The sequence below is a fragment of the Mustelus asterias genome, chromosome 9, assembly GCF_964213995.1.
Source record: "Mustelus asterias chromosome 9, sMusAst1.hap1.1, whole genome shotgun sequence".
Lineage (NCBI taxonomy): Eukaryota > Metazoa > Chordata > Chondrichthyes > Carcharhiniformes > Triakidae > Mustelus > Mustelus asterias.
In genome coordinates, this window is record NC_135809.1 from 2,712,517 (window position 1) to 2,732,105 (window position 19,589).

At 48.3% G+C, this 19,589-nt stretch overlaps 1 protein-coding gene across 2 annotated transcripts in view; it reads right to left on the reverse strand.

The window, feature by feature from the left end:
* Nucleotides 1-19,589, reverse strand: part of pawr (PRKC, apoptosis, WT1, regulator) — a 154,582-nt gene that overhangs the window by 52,746 nt on the left and 82,247 nt on the right. The window lies entirely within an intron of this gene.

The window sequence follows — 19,589 nt, forward strand, 5'->3', positions numbered from 1 at the left end:
TGGAAACCCTGAGGCACATTGCAGCGTTCCCCAGAATGGGAGGATGGGGAGGGGAGAGGTGGAGAAGGGGGTGGGGGGGGGGGAGGGGAGAGGTGGGGAAGGGGAGAGGGGGGGGAAGGGGAAAGGGGGAGAAGGGGAGAGGGGGGGAAGGGGAGAGGGGGGGAAAGGGAGAGGGGGGAAGGGGAGGGGGGAAGGGGAGCGGGGGGAAGGGGAGGGGGGAAGGGGAGAGGGGGGAAGGGAGGGTGGGAAGAGGAGAGGGGGAAGGGGAGAGGGGGGAAGAGGAGAGGGGGGAAGGGGAGAAGGGGGGAAGGGGAGAGGGGGGGAAGGGGAGAGAGGGGGAAGGGAGGGGGGGAAGGGGAGAGAGGGGGAAGGGAGGGGGGGAAGAGGAGAGGGGGGAAGGGGAGAGGGGGGAAGGGGAGAGGGGGGGAAGGGGAGAGGGGGGGAAGGGGAGGGTGGGAAGAGGAGAGGGGGGAAGGGGAGGGGGGGAAGGGGAGAGGGGGAAAGGGGAGCGGGGGGGGAAGGGGAGGGGGGAAGGGGAGGGTGGGAAGGGGAGAGGGGGGGAAGGGGAGAGGGGGGAAGGGGAGAGAGGGGGAAAGGGGAGAGTGGGGAGGGAAGGGGGGGAAATCTGGCTCTGTTGTAACCTTGTTGACAGAGATTGATGGCTGTGATTAGGAAACGCATCAAACAGGTGGAGGCCATTCAGCCCCTCAAACCTTTTCCACCAGTTAGGTCATGGCTGATCATATGATTAACAAGAGACTTGCATTAACACTACAATGAAGTTTTCCCCTAGTCGCCACACTCCGGTGCCTGTTTGGGTCAATGCACCGAATCAGCGCATCTTTCAGACTGTGGGAGGAAACCAGAGCACCCGGAGGAAACCCACGCAGACATAAGAACATAAGAAATAGGAGCAGGAGTAGGCCATCTAGCCCCTCGAGCCTGCCCCGCCATTCAATAAGATCATGGCTGATCTGATAGTGGTTTACTTCCACTTACCCGCCCGCTCCCCATAACCCTTAATTCCCCTATTGATCAGAATTCTATCTACCCGCAATTTAAACATATTTTACGAGGTAGCCTCCACTGCTTCAATGGGCAGAGAATTCCAGAGATTCACTACCCTCTGAGAGAAGAAGTTCCCCCTCAACTCTGTTCTAAGCTGACTCCCCCGTATTTTGAGGCTGTGTCCTCCAGTTCTTGTTTCCTTTCTAAGTGGAAAGAATCTCTCTGCCTCTACCCTGTCTAGCCCCTTCATTATCTTATATGTCTCTATAAGATCTCCCCTCAGCCTTCTAAACTCCAACGAGTACAGGCCCAATCTACTCAATCTCTCCTCATAAGCTAACCCCCTCATCTCCGGTATCAACCTGGTGAACCTTCTCTGTACTCCCTCCAAGGCCAATATATCCTTCCACAAATAAGGGGACCAAAATTGTACACAGTACTCTAGTTGCGGCCTCACCAGTACCTTGTACAGTTGCAGCAAGACCTCCCTGCTTTTATACTCCATCCCCTTCGTGATAAAGGCCAACATTCCAGTTGCCTTCTGGATCACCTGCTGCACCTGCAGACTGAGCTTTTGCAATTCATGCACAAGGACCCCCAGGTCCCTCTGCACAGTAGAATGTTGTAATTTTTCACCATTTAAATAATAGTCCATTTTACTATTATTCCTTCCAAAGTGGATAACCTCACACTTGTCAACGTTATACTCCATCTGCCAGATCCTCGCCCACTCACTTAGCCTATCCAAATCTCTCTGCAGACTTTCCAGATCCTCCACGTAATTCGCTTTCCCACTCATCTTTGTGTCATCCGCACACTTTGTTACCCTACACTCGGTCCCCTCCTCCAGATCGTCTATGTAAATGGTAAACAGTTGAGGCCCCAGCACCGATTCCTGCGGCACGCCACTAGTCACCAACTGCCAACCAGAAAAGCACCCATTTATTCCAACTCTCTGCTTCCTGTTAAATAGCCAATCCTCAATCCACGCTAACACTTTACCCCCAACTCCGTGTATCCTAATCTTCTGCAGCAACCTTTTGTGAGGCACCTTATCGAACGCCTTCTGGAAATCCAACAACACCACATCCACCGGTTCCCCTCTGTCAACTGCACTCATTACATCTTCATAAAAATCCAGTAAATTCGTCAAACAAAACTTTCCCTTCATGAATCCATGCTGCGTCTGCTTGATCGAACCATTTTTTTCCAGGTGTCCTGCTATTTCTTCTTTAATGATGGATTCTAGCAATTTCCCAACTACGGACGTTAAGCTAACCGGCCTGTAGTTACCCGCCTTTTGTCTACCTCCTTTTTTAAACAGTGGCGTCTCATTAGCTGTTTTCCAATCAGCCGGCACTTCCCCAGAGTCCAGCGAATTTTGATAAATTACAACCAACGTATCTGCTATTACTTCTGCCATTTCTTTCAGTACCCTGGGATGCATTCCATCCGGGCCCAGGGACTTGTCTACCTTTAGTCCCATTAGCCTACCAAGCACTACCTCTTTAGTAATAGTAATCATTTTAAGGACCTCACCCCCTACAGTCCCACGACCATCAATTTTCGGTAAGCTATTTGTGTCCTCTACCGTGAAGACCGACACAAAAAACTTGTTTAAGGCCTCGGCCATTTCCTCGTTTCCCATTATTAAATCCCCCTTCTCGTCTTCTAAGGGTCCAACATTCACTTTAGCTACTCTTTTCCTTTTTATAATTTGTAAAAACGTTTACTATCAGTTTTTATATTTTGTGCTAGTTTAGTTTCATAATCTATCTTTCCTTTCTTTATCGCTTTCTTAGTAGTTCTTTGTTGTTTTTTAAAGCTTTCCCAATCCTCTAATTCCCCACTAGTTTTGGCCACTCTGTACGCATCGGTTTTTAATTTAATACTCTCCTTTATTTCCTTAGTTATCCATGGCTGGTTATCCCTTTTCTTACATTCCTTTTTTATCACAGGAATATATTTTTGCTGAGTACTGAGAAAAATCTCCTTAAAAATCCACCACTGTTGCTCAGCTGTCCTACCAACTAGTCTGAGCTCCCAGTCTACATTAGCCAATTCCGCCCTCATCCTATTGTACTCCCCTCTGTTCAAGCAGAGGACACTGGTTTGGGACCCGACTTTCTCTCCCTCCATTTGTATTAGAAATTCAACCATATTGTGATCACTCATTCCAAGAGGATCCCTCACAAGAAGATCATTAATTTTACCTGTCTCATTACACAGGACCAGATCCAAGATAGCTTGCTCCCTCGTAGGTTCTGTAACATACTGTTCGAGGAAACTATCCCGACAGTATTCTAAGAACTCTTCCTCAAGTCCACCGCGTCCGACTTGAGTCAACCAATCAATATGCAGGTTAAAATCCCCCATGATTATTGCTGTTCCGTTTTTGCACGCATCCATTATTAGCTTGTTTATAGCCCGACCCACCTCAGAGTTATTATTTGGGGGCCTATAGACCACGCCCACCAGTGACTTTCTCCCCTTACTATTCCTTGTCTCCACCCACAACGACTCCACATTCTGCTCCTTAGAGCCTATATCGTCTCTCACTACCGCCCTGATGTTATCTTTAATTAACAGAGCTACCCCACCTTCTTTTCCTTCCTGTCTATCCTTCCGAAATGTCTGATACCCCTGGATATTCAGTTCCCAGTCCTGGTCACCCTGCAACCATGTTTCTGTAATGGCCACTAGATCATACCCATTTGTACTGATTTGTGCCATCAACTCATTCACTTTGTTTCGAATGCTACGTGCATTCAGGTAAAGTGTCTTTATGCTAGCCTTTATATGGACCCGATTTGTTAGTGCATTCTTTTGATTGCACGCTCTGTCCCTACCTGTCGCAAACTGGTTATCCTTCCCCAGACCATCTCCTTGCACTGCGTTGACCACCTCCCTGCTTGTGTTTGTCACCTTTTTTACTCTGCCTGAGCCCTTGACTCCTTTAACTAGATGAATGTCCTCATCATTAACCCTCACTCGTACCCTCTCCTTTACCTTTGATTTTGTAATTCCCCATGCCCCTGAACTCTCCCCCCCACTATTTAGTTTAAAGCCCTATTTACAGCCCTGGTTATACGATTCGCCAGGACTCTGGTCCCAGCACGATTCAGACGAAGACCATCCATCTGAACAGGTCCCATCTTCCCCAATACTGGTGCCAATGTCCCATGAATTCAAACACATTCCTCCCACACCAATCTTTCAGCCACGCATTTACCTCCTTAATCTTATTGACCCTGGGGAGAACATGCAAATTCCACACAGTGACCCAAGCCAGGAATCGAACCTCGGACCCTGGAGCTGTGAGGCAGCAGTGCGAGCCACTGTGTCACCAGGCCAAATCATATGATTAACAGGAATGTAGAAGGCAAATTAATGGACTCTCTTATCTTTGTTAATCCAATTCCCATGTCTCTAATAATTGATAGCCAATCCACAACAATAAAGCTGAAGTTTAAATGTTCTTTTAATGTATGAGAGCTTAACCAGTAAAACATTAACACTATTCAGCAAAATGCCAATTCCATTACAAGCTATTTTTGGAGAGAAAGTATTGCAAAATCATCTCTGCAACGTAACGAACAACAGAAAATCTATCACTGAGTCAAGTACAAGGTTCACTGGCTTTTCCACCCCCAAAATAATCTGCCAACTATGGATGTTTCCTTGGAGAACAAGATTTCATCACATGACATCCACACACCTGCCATTGGTCACCTGACTCACCCACCCTCAGTGCCCCGCCTCCCTGCACTGATTGCAGCCTGAACAAACTCTATCACCTGATCGGATCATTCCTAAATGTCAATCAAACAAGCCTTCCTCCAATATTTTTAACTCCGTGATCAACAAAAGTGTTCCAATGGAATGAAATTTACACTTTTTGCCCCCGAAACCCCTTACGATATCTCACCCTGGGATGTGCTCACACTTTCCTGGAGTTTAATCTTTAATTCCTGAAGACACCAAGGCAATCCCGGAAGGATGGGAACTCCACAGCCACTGCTCACTCTGTGCTTTATTACTCTACTGGGTAAAGCTAACGTTAGCCTGCGGAGAATATGGTACAAAGCTGTAACTTGGGAATGTAAAGCAAGGCAGTGACACATTGAATTTCTTCACTAGCCCACGGCCAACACTCAATGATTCCATTCACACCACACAACTGGTGGGTTATGTATTTTATAGACAGAAGAACTGCTGCCTGGATTCAGGTTTCACATTACAAGCTGCAAACAACAATAAAAATCCTGACTGTGGGTCAAACTTTGTGATGCAAATAGTTTGTTCTGATTTGCATTTGGAAATTTCTCCACTGTCGCTGCCAGTGTCCAGGCAGGAGTCCTGGCGAGGAGTTGCCAACTCGGCTCAGATGTATTCCTGGAATTTTTCCCACATGACCCTCCCCACACCCCACCATTGGTCGTCACATGCCCATTCTCATAGTGATGGCCAATCGGAAAGCAAATAAAACTCGTTCCTCAATTGAGGCTTCATGACAGTCAGTCAAACACAGAGGCAGCACAGTGGTTCGCACTGCTGCCTCACAGTGCCAGGGACCCGGGGCAGCACGGTGACACAGTGGTTCGCACTGCTGCCTCACAGCGCCAGGGACCCGGGGCAGCACGGTGACACAGCAGTTAGCACTGCTGCCTCACAGCACCAGGGACCCGGGGCAGCACGGTGACACAGTGGTTCGCACTGCTGCCTCACAGTGCCAGGGACCCGGGGCAGCACGGTGACACAGTGGGTTCGCACTGCTGCCTCACAGTGCCAGGGACCCGGGGCAGCACGGTGGCACAGTGGTTAGCACTGCTGCCTCACAGCACCAGGGACCCGGGGCAGCACGGTGACACAGTGGTTAGCACTGCTGCCTCACAGCACCAGGGACCCGGGGCAGCACGGTGGCACAGTGGTTCGCACTGCTGCCTCACAGCACCAGGGACCCGGGGCAGCACGGTGGCACAGTGGTTCGCACTGCTGCCTCACAGCGCCAGGGACCCGGGGCAGCACGGTGGCACAATGGTTAGCACTGCTGCCTCACAGCACCAGGGACCCGGGGCAGCACGGTGACACAGCGGTTAGCACTGCTGCCTCACAGCACCAGGGACCCGGGGTGGCACGGTGGCACAGTGGTTAGCACTGCTGCCTCACAGCGCCAGGGACCCGGGGCAGCACGGTGACACAGCGGTTAGCACTGCTGCCTCACAGCACCAGGGACCCGGGGCAGCACGGTGACACAGCGGTTAGCACTGCTGCCTCACAGCACCAGGGACCCGGGGCAGCACGGTGACACAGCGGTTAGCACTGCTGCCTCACAGCACCAGGGACCCGGGGTGGCACGGTGGCACAGTGGTTAGCACTGCTGCCTCACAGTGCCAGGGACCCGGGGCAGCACGGTGACACAGCGGTTAGCACTGCTGCCTCACAGCACCAGGGACCCGGGGCAGCACGGTGACACAGCGGTTAGCACTGCTGCCTCACAGCACCAGGGACCCGGGGCAGCACGGTGACACAGTGGGTTAGCACTGCTGCCTCACAGTGCCAGGGACCCGGGGCAGCACGGTGGCACAGTGGTTCGCACTGCTGCCTCACAGCGCCAGGGACCCGGGGCAGCACGGTGACACAGCAGTTAGCACTGCTGCCTCACAGCACCAGGGGCCCGGGGCAGCACGGTGACACAGCGGTTAGCACTGCTGCCTCACAGCACCAGGGACCCGGGGTGGCACGGTGGCACAGTGGTTAGCACTGCTGCCTCACAGCGCCAGGGACCCGGGGCAGCACGGTGACACAGCGGTTAGCACTGCTGCCTCACAGCACCAGGGACCCGGGGCAGCACGGTGACACAGTGGTTCGCACTGCTGCCTCATAGTGCCAGGGACCCGGGGCAGCACGGTGACACAGTGGTAAGCACTGCTGCCTCACAGCACCAGGGACCTGGGTTTGATTCCCGGCTTGGGTCAGTGTGTGGAATTTGTGTGTTTTCCCTGTGTCTGCGTGGGTTTCCTCTGGTTTCCTCCCACAGTCCAAAAGACATGCTGGTTAGGTGCACTGAAAAAACAGGTGCCGAAGTGTGGCGGCTAGGGGAATTTCACAGTAACTTCATTGCAGTGTTAATGTAAGCCTTACTTGTGACTAATAAATAAACTTTAAAACAGCTTTATTTTCCCATCAAAAAACTGTTCAAACTTTTAACAAGATACACCATTTTGTTTAAACGCCCCTGTGGATGTTTCTCCCTGGGTGTTGATCAATGTTCTGGAGTTTAATCTTTAATTTCTGGAGGGTTGGGAACTAAAGGTGGCACAGTAGTTAGCACTGCTGCCTCACAGTGCCAGGGTCCCGGGTTCGATTCCCGGCTTGGGTCATTGTCTGTGTGGAGTTTGCACATTTTCCCTGTGTCTGCACGGATTTCCTCCGGGTGCTCCGGTTTCCTCCCACACTCCAAAGATGTGCAGGTTAGGTGGATTGGCCATGCTAAATTGCCCCTTACTGTCCCGGGATGCGCAGGTTAGAGGGATTAGCGGGGTAAATATGTGGGGTTATGGGGATAGGGCCTGGGTGGGATTGTAGTCGGTGCAAACTCCTTACGGTGCTACATTTGTACGGAGCTCTGGTTAGACTTTATTTAGAATAACTACATTTAGTTCTGAGCAGAAGAACATAAGAACTAGGAGCAGGAGTAGGCCATCTGGCCCCTCGAGCCTGCTCCGCCATTCAATAAGATCATGGCTGATCTTTTCGTGGACTCAGCTCCACTTAGCCACCCGCTCACCATAAGCCTTAATTCCTTTACTGTTCAAAAATTTATCTATCCTTGCCTTAAAAACACTCAATGACGTAGCCTCAACTGGGCAGGGAATTCCACAGATCATCAAAGCTCAAGAAAGACAGACTGGACTTGAAAAGGATGCAGCATCAATTCACCAGGATAATATCCGGTTAAGAGGCTTAAATTTTGAGGCCAGGTCACACCGACAAGGTTGTATTCCCTCTGAGTACAGACAATTAAATGAATATTCACTCTGGTGTGTTTAAGATGATTAGAGAGAGAGGGAGAGAGACAGAGAATGTGAGTGTGAGAGAGAAAGAAAGAGAGAGACAGAAAGAGCGGGGGGGAGAGAGAGAGAGAGCACGAGACAGAGAGAGTGAGACAGAGAGAGGGGAGAGAGAACGCGAGACAAAGAGAGTGAGACAGGGAGAGCGAGAGAGTGAGACAGAGAAAGAGAGAGAGACAGGGAGAGAGAGGGAGAAGAGAGAGAGAAACCGGTGGGAAGTCCAGAACAACGCGGCACATCTTTAAGATCAAAGTTTGGCTGTTCAGGGTGATGTCAGGAAGGGTCCTGGAAATTTGGAATTCCCTCCTCAGGAAGCTGTGGCTTACAGAACTTAAATCTGAAATAAAATAAAAAGTGCTGAAAATTCTCAGCAGGTGAATAGACTTTGACTTGGTGAAGTGGTGTTAGTGTTACGGAACAACGGCAGGTTTATGGAACTGAAATGCCACAAGATCTGCTAGAATGGTGAAAAGGGCCGAATGGCCTCCTCCTGCTCCTATGTTTCATGCATGTTCACTCCCCGTGAAGACAGTTCACCATCCTGCTCAAAACACTCGACACAGTAAATCTGTGGGAGGTGAATAGAAAGGCAGGTCGACACTCTGGAGAAATTCCTTTCCAACTCCCTCGGGCAACCATATAAAGTCCAGGAGATCAGTTAACCAATGACCTGTCATCAAATTTACTGAACTAAACCCCCACGGCTTCTCTCAACATTCTTACAAACAACAAACCAAAAAAGAAACACATTGCTGGTTTGTGGCTGCAGTCAAAGAACATAAGCTGGAAGCGGAACCACATTTTTCCAGAAAGGATAATCTACACCACCACTACATCACTCCCTGATCAGGACAGGCACTTCAATCTACACTCACAGAGCCCAGGACATGCAAGCTGTGTTGGTATTGGTGGGGATTAGCAATAGGTTTTAGCTTTAAGGTCAATTTATATTCTTTATTTGTGGGTTAAAAAGGTGAAACTTGTATCCGGATTCACTTCAGAATGGAAACAGCAGCTCTGAAGCTGTTTGTGTAACGTACATTTTAAATGAGGTTCTACAACCCTGGAGTAGTTTAAAGAATTTAAAACAACCAAGGAGAAAGAAGCAGTACGTTGGCACATGGGTAACACTGCTGTCTCACAGCACCAGGGACCCGGGTTCAATTCCCGGCTTGGGTCACTGTCTGTGTGGAGTTTGCACATTCTCCCCGTGTCTACGTGGGTTTCCTCCGGGTGCTCCGGTTTCTTCCCACACTCCAAAGATGTGCAGGTTAGGTTGATTGGCTATGGTAAATTACCCATTAGTGTCAAGGGGATTAGCGGGGTAAATATGTGGGGCTACGGGGATAGGGCCTGGATGGGATTGTTGTCATTGCAGGCTTGATGGGCCCAATGGTGTCTTTCTGCACTGTAGAGAATCTACGATTCTATGAGAGAAAACACTGTGCTGTTGCCTAGTGACAGGGTTCTAAGGGACAGAGACACAACTGCAGTTTTTTAGTTCAGTTGGTTAAATGTGCTCTAAGGTGAAGGAAGCAGTTCAAATCGGCACCTCGCGCAGTGGTTCGCACTGCTGCCTCACAGCGCCAGGGACCCAGTTTCAATTCCCAGTTTGAGTCACTGTCTGTGTGGAGTTTGCACGTTCTGTGTGGGTTTCTTCCCACAGTCCAACTGACGTGCTGGTTAGGTGCATTGGCCATGCTAAATTCTCCCTCACTGTACCCGAACAGGTGCTCGAGTGTAGCGACTTACCCACACTCCAAAGATGTGTGGGTTAGGTGGACTGGCCATGATAAATTGCCCCTTAGTGTCAGGGAGACTAGCTGGGTAAATATGAGGAGTTACGGGGATAGGGCCTGGGTGGGATTGTGGTCGGTGCTGACTTGATGGGCCAAATGGCCTCCTTCTGCACTGCAGGGATTCTATGATTCTATTCTATGACTAGGGGATTTTCACAGTAACTTCATTGCAGTGTTAATGTAAGCCCACTTGTGACACAAATAGATAAACTTAAAAATCTCGCTAGCTGGTCAAACTAGCAGATTGCTGAGGTAACCAAGTCTAAGAGTCTTAAATGGGGTGGCACAGTGGTTAGCACTGCTGCCTCACAGCGCCAGGAATTCAATTCTAGCTTCAGGTGACTGTGTGTGGAGTTTGCACATTCTCCCCGTGTCTGCGTGGGTTTCCTCCGGGTGCTCTGGTTTCCTCCCACACTCCAAAGATGTGTGGGTTAGGGAGAATTGGCCATGCTAAATTGCCCCTTAGTGTCCAAAGATGTGTAGGGTTTTTTTCTTTCTTCTTTCGTGGGATGTGGGCATCGCCGGTAGGGCCAGCATTTGTTGCCCATCACTAATTGCTCCTTGAACTGAATGGCTTGCTGGGCCATTTCAGAGGGCAGTTTAGAGTCAACCACATTGCTGTGGGTCTGGAGTCACATGTAGGCCAGACCAGGTAAGGACGGCAGATTTCCTTCCCTAAAGGGCATTAGTGAATCAGATGGGTTTTTACGACAATCGACAATGGTTTCATGGTCATCGTTAGACTTTTAACTCCAGATTTTCTTTACTGAATTCAAATTTCACCATCTGCCGTGGTGGGATTTGAATCTGGGTCCCGAGTCTCTGGATTACAAGTCCAGTGACAATACCACTACGCTACTGCCTCTCCTGTTCAGGGGTTGAGGGGGGTTAGTTAAGTTGTGGGAATAGGGCCTGGGCTCTATCGGAGAGTCGGTACAGACTTGTTGAGCTGAATGACCTGCTGCTGCACTGTAGGGATTCTATGGTTCTATGAGTTGCTCTAGCGTTAAAGTAGCAGTGAATATCGAGCGAGTTCTGGATCTCAAGGGAGATATCAAGTTGCACCAGGAAGAGGGAGCTGCAGGGAAATGGGAGGGGGCCCAAGAAGACCTTCATGTTAAGTTGAAGGAAATGGACAGGAAAAGGTCCTGGTGGTGTGAAGTAAAGAGTGAGAAGCAAAGGAAGCTGTTTGAAGTTTAAAGAGAGGAAGCTGTTGAAAGCAGACTTAGAGCAAGTGGGCTTATGAGAAACCAGAACATCAGAGTGGACAGCCAAAAGTTGATGACTCCTTACTATGGGCCTGGGGAGCAGTAGTGTTCTGTTAGTATGACTGAATATCGGAGAGAGTGTGTGCAAGGCAAAACTTGAATGCAGGTAGCGATTCAGGGGAGAGAAACATCGGAGGGAGAGATTGATAACCTGGGGTGGATTCTTGTTGAAGACATCCAAGTGAAAGTGTAGTTTGGGAGGACATTCCAAGGAGAGTTCTTCGAGGGTGGAGATTGGAAACCCAAGTTAAAAGACAGCGTTTCTCTGAGACCAATTGGCTCACGGAGTGACAAGCGTCTGGGAGAGGGTGGGGGTTGTAGTTGATGTTGTTTTGGGTGGCAACTGTCAATTGGTTTCAGAGTGTGGAGTGTCTGACCCCAGATCACCTGTCAGTTTACATGGACCGTATACTGGCATGAGTTACAATGGAATAGGTGGGGGCAATGGAATGGGCAATCAAAAGATACCCACACATTTTGAACTTGCATACGTACGTACAAATTAGGAGCAGGCTACTGGACCCATACTTTCAATAACGTCACGGCTGATTGGATTGTTACTTCAACTTCACATTCCCGCCAACCCCCAAAAATCTTTCACCTCCTTCCTCATCAAGAATCGATCTACCTCTGCCTTAAAAGAGAGTTCCAGAGATTCCCAACCCTCAGAAAAACAGTTTCCTCATCTCCTGTCTTAAATGAATGACCCCTTATTTTTAAAGAATGGCCTGATAAGAGGAAACATCCTCTCCACATCCACCCAGTCAAGACCCCTCAGGATCTTATAGCCAGAAAGTCCGTCCCTTCACGCCCCACCGCTGCTGCAAGTGCAGACAGGGAATTTGGCACTCAGCCAAATCTCCATTCACTGCTGCCAGACCAGAGACCCACTGGCCTAATGGCTGGAACATTCCAGCCTGTCTGTTTCAATCAAGTTGCTTCAAACTCTTCTAAATTCCAATGAATTAAAATTCATCAGGTCCAACGTGTTCTCATAAGACAAGCCTTCCATTTCTGGCAAATCTCTCTGAACTACTTCTAAGTTAAAACATTCTTCAAATACGGAGACCAGTACTGTAGACAGTGCTCCAGATGTGATCTCATCAGTGCCCTGTATAACTGAAGCAGAATCTCCCTACTTTTCCAATCAATTCCTCTCGCAATAAACAATAACATTCTATTCGCTTTCCTGATTACTTGCTGTACCTCTATACTCACCTTTTGTGATTCATGCATTAGGACTCCCAGATCCCTCTGCATCTCAGAGCTCTGCAATCTCTCACCATTGAGATAATAAGCTTCTTTATACTTCCTGCCAAAATGGACAAATTTACATTTTCCCACATGATACTCCATTTGCCAGAGTTTTGCCCACTCACTTACCCTAAAACTCCTTTGTAGCCTCTTTTCAGCCTCTTCAAGTCATTTATATAAATTATAAACAGTTGAGGTCCCAGCACTGATCCCTGTGGCACACCACTCGTCACACCCTGCCAACTAGAAAAAGACCCGTTTAGGCCAACTCTCAGCTCCCTGTTAGCTAACCCATCTTTATTCCATGCCAATATGTTACCCCTTACACTATAAGCTTTGAAGTTCTGCAATACCTTTGATGTGACATCTTATTAAATCAAATCCTTTCTGGAAATTTACCTTTCGAAAGGTTCCTGAATCTAGTCTCTGTTCACAGCCGCTCAGAGGAGGCGTGGACCAAAGACCCAATGGAGAAGCTGGTCCCACTCCACAAAATCTGCTGGGGTCTAGGAATTGCCGACCCGGCGCCCCCAAAAGGAATCAGCTGGGTCACGAGTGCAGGGTGCAAGCTTGCTCCTGACGCTCTTAACCCGTGTCAGCAGGAATTGAGAGCCCTGGGAATGGGGGCAGGAATCTCGGAATCAGATCCCACCAGCTATTTTTAAATGGCTCCAGAGGCATTCCGACTCTGCAAAAAATCTGGGCCCAACTTTCAAATTGGAATGGGATAGATACTTGAAAGGGAAAGGTTTGCAAGGTTCAGGGGTGTGGGACTAATTGGATGGATTCTACAATTGGCTACCTACAGAGTTCTGTAACTCCAGGACAAGGTGCCACCTACACAGGGAAATAACTTGGGCTTCGAGCTGGGAAGGATATCGATAAGGACAGTGTGGCTTACCATCATCACAGGACAAAGGAACAGAGTTGTATTCATTCTGCAATAACAGAAGGAATCAATTCAAGAAAATATCTCTCACCAGAAATCATAGAATCCCTATGAGGCCATGCAGCCCATCGAGTCTGCACCAACCACAATCCCACACAGGCCCTATCCCCATAACCCCCATGCATTTACCCTGGCTAGTCCCCCTGACACTAAGGGGCAATTTAGCATGGCCAATCCACCCTAACCCGCACATCTTTGGACTGTGGGAGGAAACCGGAGCACCCGGAGGAAACCCACGCAGACACGGGGAGAACGTGCAAACTCCACACAGACAGTGATCCAAGCCAGTAATCGAACCCGGGTCTCTGGCGCTGTGAGGCACCAGTGCTAACCACTGTGCCACCCCTTGATGAGTGAATGATGAGTGGAAGGACAATGCAAACAATACGCTTCTACTTTATGTCATGTCGGCTGATGGTGAGTGAAGTTCTGGAGGAATTCACCAATATCGGAACGAAGAACAAAGAACAGTACAGCACAGGAAACGGCCCTTCGGCCCTCCAAGCCTGTGCCGCTCCTTGGTCCAACTAGACCAATCGTTTGTATCCCTCCATTCCCAGGCTGCTCATGTGACTATCCAGGTAAGTCTTAAACGATGTCAGCGTGCCTGCCTCCACCACCCTACTTGGCAGCGCATTCCAGGCCCCCACCACCCTCTGTGTAAAAAAACATCCCTCTGATATCTGAGTTATACTTCGCCCCTCTCACCTTGAGCCCGTGACCCCTCGTGATCGTCACCTCCGACCTGGGAAAAAGCTTCCCACCGTTCACCCTATCTAGGGTGAACAAAGAACAAAGAACATTACAGCACAGGAACAGGCCCTTCGGCCCTTCAAGTCTGCACCGACCATGCTGCCCGACTGAACTAAAACCCCCTACCCTTCCGTAGGGGACCGTATCAGAGGTGTAGCCTTTGGAATTACGATGTTAAACTAAGATCCTGCCTACCGGAACCTGGGAGATTGATTCACCAGCGTATGACTGACATATCATCACTCCCTTCCCCTAAACAGTTTGCCCACAGGAATCGGCCCATTGTCCATTCACATTATCTCTGCTCGATAATTTACCTAAAGTCTGTTAGCTGTTCATCCTCGCAGAATAGCACCAGATCCTGTTCAATTCTAGCCACAGATCTGATTGGTTCTCCTGCATTAACGCCCAACCAATAAGATGATATGGGTACGGCAGAGGAAGCAAACAACTGGTAAACTAAAATACCTCGGAGAGAAAGGGGAAATCTGTGTTTTGTGATAGTTTCCAACAAGAAAAAATAAAGCACAGGACAGCGACAAGACGTTTTGTTCATTCTCAGGAACAGATAGGGCAGGTGCCATTTCATGGTACATTCTGTAACTGAAAGGCAGAACTTAAAGATTTGGACAAACTGTACAACCCTCTAAAAGGTCAAAGCAAAATCCACGTTTTTTTGGTCAAATCTGTACTTAGTAACTTTGCAAAATGCAGTCTAAACAACTTTGTGTTCATGACCTTTCCCCTCCCTATCTCGGTAATTTCCCCCAGCCCCACAACCCTCCACAATTCATATTTTGTGTGTTCTGACTTTTAATCATTTGACGATGGGTGGCAGTGCCTTTAGCTGCCTGAGTGTTAAGCTCTGTAGTTCCTCCTGAAAACACCGCCTCTTCCTCTTTGTGCGGATCAAAGTGAACTTTGTTTCACTCAGACTCTTGTGAAAAGATTTATTCATTGTCGTTGGGTAGTTGCAGAATGAGTATTGTTGATAAAAGCCATTTTGATGAAGCCTTTCACATTGCACTTGTCGGGTCAATCGCAAGGATTGCAGTGTCAGAGGGACCAATGACTTTTCAGCAATACACTTTGCCACAAGCAATTGCGAATGATTGTATGTTTGATGGCAAATTACTCTAAAGCTTCCCCTCCACGTGCTCATGAAGCAATCCCTTCTTCATTACATGATGGCCAAAGACACTCATTTGTCATTTTCCAAGGAAATCAAATCAAATGGAATTACTGAGCCCAATCCACAGGGTGGCTGGAAAATCCTGAAAAACCCCTTGTGTTGGAAAGAGAGATTTCAGGTCTTCCATTACTCTTGATGCAATTGCTGTGATAATGGTGAAACAGGAGCAACAAGCAGAATGTGATTGTTTGGGTGAGAGAGAATTCAGGCATTGCCACAGAGTTTGGAAATGATCCAAAGCTGCCAATGATAAGGTGTTGAGGAAATGTCAGTGCCCCACCCTACCCAGCCTGCGTGCCGAGGGTTACGTGGCATTTTGTTCACTGCCATTTTCTACTATTTATCATTTCACATTATGTTCCTCAGGCATGACATTACACAAGAGTTTCCAGCACAGAAACAGGCCACTCAGCCCAACTAGTCCATGCTGATGTTTAAGTTCCACATGACCATCCTCCCATCCCTGTTCACCATGCTTCATCGTCTTTATCATAGAATCCCAACAAGCAGAAGGAGGCCATTCGGCCCATTGACTCCACACCAACCACAATCCCACCCAGGCCCTATCCCCTTAGCCCCACCTATTTACCCTGCTATTCCCCCTGACACAAAGGGGCAATATAGCATGGCCAATCAACCTAACCTGCACATCTTTGGAGTGTTGGAAGAAACCGGAGCACCCGGAGGAAGCCCACGCGGACACAGGGAGAACGTGCAAACTCCACACAGACAGTGACCCAAGCCGGGAATCGAACCTGGGTCCCTGGCGCCACCCCGGTTGTACAAATTTGATTTGTATATCCTTAATAACCTGTTCTTTTCTCCCTCAAGTGTTTATCTAGCTTCCTCTTAAGTGTGAAACCTCCATTTGTCTGGATGCAGCTCCCCCAACACTCAAAAAGCTCAACTCCATCCAGGACAAAGCAGCTGCTTGATTGTCACCCCATCCACTAACATTGACTCTATCATTAACACACCGTAATAGTGACACCCACAAACAGCAATGACATAATGACCATTGTGTTCTCACTGGAGCGACGGAGTTTGAGGGGCGACCTGATAGAAGTCTACAAGCCTATGAGAGGCATGGACAGAGTGGATAGTCAGAAGCTTTTTCCCAGGGTGGAAGAGTCAATTACTAGGGGGTTTAAGGTACGAGGGGCAAGTTTTAAAGGAGATGTACGAGGCAGATTTTTTTACACAGAGTGTGGTGGGTGCCTGGAACTCGTTGCCGGGGGAGATAGTGGAAGCGGATACGGTAGTGACTTTTAAGGGGCGTCTTGACAAGTACATGAATGAGATGGGAATAGAGGGATATGGTCCCCGGAAGCGTAGGGGGTTTTAGTTCAGTCGGGCAGCATGGTCGGTGCAGGCTTGGAGGGCCGAAGGGCCTGTTCCTGTGCTGTAATTTTCTTTGTTCTTTGACCACAGAATCTGTTTTTACAGTGATGGTGATTGAGGGATAAATATTGTTCTGGACACCGGGGACAGTTTTCTTGCTATCTGCAACATGTTTGGACCTTTGCTGTCTGCCCAAAGGGACAGGCAGGACCTTGGCTGACCAACTCATTGGAAGGCAGCACCTCTCAGGTGTGGGTGTGTCGGTCTGGATTACGTGACCTCGTCGCTGGAGTGAGACTTGACCCTGTTAGTCAGAGGCGAGAATGCTGCTCACTGAGCCACAGCTGAAACCCTGTCTGGCCTACATAGAACATAGAACAGTACAGCACAGAACAGGCCCTTCGGCCCATGATGTTGTGCCGAGCTTTATCTGAAACCAAGATCAAGCTATCCCACTCCCTATCATCCTGGTGTGCTCCATGTGCCTATCCAATAACCGCTTAAATGTTCCTAAAGTGTCTGACTCCACTATCACTGCAGGCAGTCCATTCCACACCCCAACCACTCTCTGCGTAAAGAACCTACCTCCGACATCCTTCCTACATCTCCCACCATGAACCCTACAGTTATGCCCCCTTGTAATAGCTATATCCACCCGAGGAAATAGTCTTTGAACGTTCACTCTATCTATCCCCTTCATCATTTTATAAACCTCTATTAAGTCTCCCCTCAACCTCCTCCGCTCCAGAGAGAACAGCCCTAGCTCCCTCAACCTTTCCTCATAAGACCTACCCTCCAAACCAGGCAGCATCCTGATAAATCTCCTTTGCACTCTTTCCAGCGCTTCCACATCCTTCTTATAGTGAGGTGACCAGAACTGCACACAATATTCCAAATATGGTCTCACCAAGGTCCTGTACAGTTGCAGCATAACCCCACGGCTCTTAAACTCCAACCCCCTGTTAATAAAAGCTAACACACTATAGGCCTTCTTCACAGCTCTATCCACTTGAGTGACAACCTTCAGGGATCTGTGGATATGGACCCCAAGATCTCTCTGTTCCTCCAGTCTTCAGAACCCTACCTTTGACCCTGTAATCCACATTTAAATTAGTCCTACCAAAATGAATCACCTCACATTTATCAGGGTTAAACTCCATCTGCCATTTTTCAGCCCAGCTTTGCATCCTATCTATGTCTCTTTGCAGCCTACAACAGCCCTCCACCTCATCCACTACTCCACCAATCTTGGTGTCATCAGCAAATTTACTGATCCACCCTTCAGCCCCTCCTCTAAGTCATTTATAAAAATCACAAAGAGCAGAGGACCAAGCACTGATCCCTGTGGCACTCCGCTAGCAACCTGCCTCCAATCCGAAAATTTTACATCCACCACCACCCTCTGGGTAAATAGCCAGTTACCTGTCCAATCGGCCAACTTTCCTTCTATCCCACAACTCCTTACTTTCATCATAAGCCGACCATGGGGGACCTTATCAAACGCCTTACTAAAATCCATGTATATGACATCAACTGCCCTACCTTCATCAACATACTTAGTTACCCCCTCAAAAAATTCAATCAAATTTGTGAGGCACGACTTGCCCTTCACGAATCCGTGCTGACTATCCCGGATTAATCTGCATCTTTCTAAATGGTCGTAAACTCCATCCCTAAGGACCTTTTCCATCAACTTACCAACCACCGAAGTAAGACTAACCGGTCTATAATTACCAGGGTCATTTCTATTCCCTTTCTTAAACAGAGGAACAACATTCGCCATTCTCCAGTCCTCTGGTACCATCCCCGTGGACAGTGAGGACGCAAAGATCAAAGCCAAAGGCTCTGCAATCTCATCCCTTGCCTCCCAAAGAATCCTAGGATATATTTCATCAGGCCCAGGGAACTTATTGACCTTCAGTTTATTCACAACTGCTCGTACATCCTCCCTCCAAACATCTACTTCCTCCAGCCTATTAGCCTGTAACACCTTCTCTTCCTCAAAAACATGGCCCCTCTCCTTGGTGAACATGTGAAAAATGGAAACATTACCTGTGCTTGCATGTGAAAAATGGAGACAAGCTGACACCCACAACCAGGCAATGTATTCAGGAGGCAGGAGAACATTTTTATTCACAAACAGGATCGCTGCAAACTCACTGAGCAATTGATTTGATTTATGATTGTCACATATACTCAGATACAGTGAAAAGTATTGTTTCTTGTGTGCTATACAGACAAAGCATACCGTTCATAGAGAAGGAAAAGAGGGTGCAGAATGTAGTGTACAATCATAGCTAGGATATAGAGAAAGTTCAACTTAATGCGAGGTAGGTCCATTCAAAAGTCTGATGGCAGCAGGGAAGAAGCTGTTCTCGAGTCGGTTGGTATGTGAGCTCAGACTTTTGTATCTTTTCCCCGATTGAAGGTGGAAGAGAGAATGTCCGGGGTATGTGGGTCCATGAATATGCTGGCTGCTTCACCGAGGCAGCGGAAAGTGTCGATGATCTAATTGTCAAGGACAACATGGAGAGCTGAGAAGGCAGCTAGCAAAGGTAGCCCATTGGTACAATGCTTACAGGAGGTTGACTGTGTGAAGGAAATATAATTCAAGCAGATTATAATGGTATGTCCAGTCAGTTCACAGAAAACAAACAGTCTGGCAAACTTTGTTTTTTCCACATTAAACTCAAGAGTAAACAAAATGCTGGTTGAGAAATATTCCATAAAGAGTGACGAGTATTTTAAACGTCAATAAGGGCAATTGTGAGGACATTAAACAGAGCTAGCTAAAGTGAACTTACAAATATGCTTAAAGGATAGATCAATAGATATTGAGTGGCAGACATTTAAAGGGATGTTTCAGAATACACGGAACAGACGCATTCCAATGAGAAAGATTCCAGTGGGAGCACTTGTCATCTGTGGTTAACTAAAAATGTTAAAGACAGT